The sequence below is a fragment of the Triticum aestivum genome, chromosome 1A, assembly GCF_018294505.1.
Source record: "Triticum aestivum cultivar Chinese Spring chromosome 1A, IWGSC CS RefSeq v2.1, whole genome shotgun sequence".
NCBI lineage: Eukaryota > Viridiplantae > Streptophyta > Magnoliopsida > Poales > Poaceae > Triticum > Triticum aestivum.
The window spans coordinates 566607142-566609920 of record NC_057794.1 but is presented as its reverse complement, the minus strand read 5'-3'; the positions used below and the strand labels follow the sequence as shown (position 1 = coordinate 566609920).

General features: G+C 50.4%; 1 pseudogene; it reads left to right on the top strand.

The window, feature by feature from the left end:
• Positions 1–454, top strand: part of LOC123052403 (beta-1,2-xylosyltransferase XYXT1-like) — a 39179-nt pseudogene extending 38725 nt beyond the window's left edge.
• Positions 455–2779: the final 2325 nt, after the last annotated feature.

Here is a 2779-nt window from a genome sequence, read left to right as displayed (position 1 = left end):
TCCCACCCCCCAGCGGCCTCCCGCCCCCCAGCAGCCAGAGGCAAGCCGGCCTCAGGCATCCTCGAGCCGCCGCCAGAGGCAGCCGCGCCGCCGCCCCGAGCTCCCCGCGGGTATGCCTCCTTTTTTCTTTCTTTTTGTTTTATTTTTTTCCTTTCTGATTCATTGTTGGCACTCACAATTTATTGTTTGTTGTATTGTGTAGATGGGGGTGAACAGCAACGACATGGACTCGTTGTCCGATTCGTCGGGTTGGTCGTCATCCGGCGATTCGGACAGCGACGATTTGTTGCAAGACGACGACGTCGAGATGATGAGCCTCCTCATCGACGTGCAATCGTTTGAAAACCGCGTGAAGCTGATGGATCAGAGGAGAGGGTCGAAGATGGGGCGAGTCACCATCTACCGGAACCGCGCTCTCAGACACGAGCATTTGATGGAAGACTACTTCGCGTAGGTACCTACATACCCTCCTCGTCTCTTCCGCAGAAGGTACCGAATGCGGCGTAGTTTGTTTGTGAAGATTGTCACCGATTGTGAGGCCGCCTCCTATTACTTTAAACGTCGTAGATCCACCGCCGGTATCATGGGGTTTAGTGCATATCAAAAGATATCGGCGGCAATGCGGGTACTCGCTTATGGCATACCCGTGGATTATACCGACGAGTATCTTCACATTGGGCAAGATACAACCACGGAGTCAGTCCGTAGGTTTGCCAAGTTGGTCATCCGGTTGTACGGTGAGCAGTATCTTCGGGCACCAAACGAGGAAGATACAAAGAGATTAATGGAAATGAATGAAAAAAGGGGATGGCCGGGGATGCTAGGTAGTCTTGATTGCATGCATTGGAGGTGGAAAAATTGCCCAAAGGCATGGCACGGAATGTATTGCGGTAAAAGCCGTGATGCTACCATTATGCTTGAGGCCGTAGCATCTCAGGACACATGGATTTGGCATGCATTCTTTGGGTTGCCGGGAACACTCAATGATATCAATATCCTCAATAGATCTGCTTTGTTCAAAAGATTAATTTCTGGGGATGCTCCAGCTTGCAACTACAAAATCATGGACAATGAGTACTCAATGGGATACTGTCTCACCGATGGCATCTATCCCGAATGGGCAACTCTTGTGAAGTCCATCAAGGAGAAAAATGGGGTGCCCTTAACAAGAAAAGAGGCTCATTTCACCAAGGCACAAGAGGCAGCCCGCAAGGATATTGAGAGAGCTTTCTGTGTTTTGCAAGTAAGGTTTGCCATACTTCGTGGTCCAGCTCGGTTTTGGGACAAAAAAAACCTTGATGAACATCATGAAATGTTGTGTGATTCTACACAACATGATCCTAGAGGATGAGAGAGGGTTAAACCTTCCTTGTTTCTATGACAATGTTGGTACCTGTGTGCAACCGGAAAGAAACCCTTCTCGCATACATGCTTTTCTTCAAGCACATCGTGAGATTGAGGATGCAACCACTCATGGTCGGCTCCGGGATGATCTAGTAGAGCACCACTGGCAGTTGGATGGGCGGTGCATTGGCCCATGATGTATCTTTGTTTTACTTTTCTATGTCCTATTTGATTCGAACAATTAGTGTAATTGCTCAAACATTGTTGTAATAATTTGAATGATTATTGTTTTATTCGGTGTTGTAATAATAAATAGAATGATTATTGTTTTATGTCAAATGTGATGGAATTTGTGATATGTCATATGATGAAATGTGATGAAATGTGTGATATATGAAATGAAAGTTTTAAAGGTTGGGGTTGAGGCCAAGACTAGAACCCTCAAATCCAACCCTTAAAGCAGTTTAAGGGTTGGGTTTGAGGGTTCTAGTTTTTGCCCCTGTTTTTCAACCCTTAAAAGTGTCAAAAACTGGTACTTCTCAACCCTTAAAACTGCTATAAGGGTTCGAGGGTTCTACTAGTAATGCTCTAACCACCATGGCCCACTCATACCCCCTCCTCCTTCGCCTGCGTGTGTTCCTGTCCAGCGCTAGTTGCCCGCATTTATGCCGCCGTAGAGTGGACGCTTCACATTGAAGCCGGTCCAGCGGATGCGACCTCTCACTGGCTCCGTCTTTGAAGCAGCCCAGAGCGCACACGTCCGAGTGAACACGCCACCTTGCCACATTCAAACATCTTCATTTAAACCCGTGCATGTGCCGAGAAACCTATTTCGTCTACACACTCATTCACGAGCGGGTCGGCATTAACCACAACGCCGGGCAAGCTCCTCCCGTCAACCGGCTATCTAAAGGAGGCCAGGTGCCGGGCAAGAATCGCACCACTCCGCTGCTCTCCATTTCTTCCTTTCACCATTTTCTTCACCCACTCGATGGCATCCGACGAGCAGGAAGAGCAGTTATCCGGCATAAAAACCGACTAGGTGGCCCACCGAGCCCACCGGATACGAGCCAGGCAGCTCACTGCTCCACCTCCCTTGCCTAGCCAGACAGAGCAAGTTGCCACTCATAGCCAGCGCAAGGTTTGGCAACTCGCCGCTCCAAGCCAGCTCCCGGAGGAGTAGCGAGTTCCTCCAGGCAGGCGGGGGAGCACGGCGGAACGGGCATCGTGGCTGCCATGGGCAAGGCCAGCCGCTGTCAACGTTGTTGGTACCACACCCGGTCGGTGGAGAAAGACGCAGAGATCAACGAGTCGGTGGCCAGCGCTTTCGCGCCCGCATCCACCGCCAACATCGAGGAAAAGTAGAACACGGAAGGTCGCCACCACTTGGGCCCCAGGAAGGCCACCGCTGACGCATCTCCGGCGTGCACAGTCA